This window comes from Pteropus alecto, unplaced genomic scaffold, assembly GCF_000325575.1.
Source record: "Pteropus alecto unplaced genomic scaffold, ASM32557v1 scaffold20, whole genome shotgun sequence".
Lineage (NCBI taxonomy): Eukaryota > Metazoa > Chordata > Mammalia > Chiroptera > Pteropodidae > Pteropus > Pteropus alecto.
Genome location: NW_006436298.1, coordinates 11533762 through 11534489, shown reverse-complemented (window position 1 = coordinate 11534489; position 728 = coordinate 11533762).

Sequence of the window (728 nt, the reverse complement as noted above, 5' to 3'; positions counted from 1 at the left end):
ATTCCATGGTGACTGGGGCTGAGAATAGGTAGGGCAGCGTGTTTGTTTTTCATTATGAGTCCGTAGTACAATTTGACTTTATGTATGTACCTGGTTTTACATCCATAAAATGCAAATTAACTTTTTTTTACCTTATCACATTTTCATGGTGATGATTTTTATTTCTTTTTTGTTTTTCCCCAGCTTTGTAATTGTTGTAATTGACATACAACATTAAGGTGTACAATGTAATAATTTGATATATGCGTATATTGCAAGATGATTACCACAATAAGGTTAGTTAAGATATCCATCACTTCACATAATTACCCTTTTTTTGGTGGTGAGAATGTTTAATATTTACTCTCTTAGCAACTTCCAAGTATATAACATAGTATTGTTAACTATAGTCACCATGCTGCACATTAGGTCCCCAGAGCTTATTCATCTTATAACTGGAAGTTTGTACCCACTGAACAACATTTCTCCATTTCCTCTCCACCCCCCAAACTAGTCCCTGGTAACCGTCATTCTACTCTGTTTCTATGAGTTCCACTTTTTAAAATTCCAGATAAGATTTCACAGTATTTTTCTTTCTCTGTCTTATTTCATTTTGCATAATGCCCTCAAGGTCTTTCCATGTTGTCACAAAAGGCAAGATTTCCTTTCTGAATAATATTCTGTGTGTATTTATGTACCACATTTCTTTGTTCAATTATCTGTTGATAGGCACTTAGATTGTTTCCATG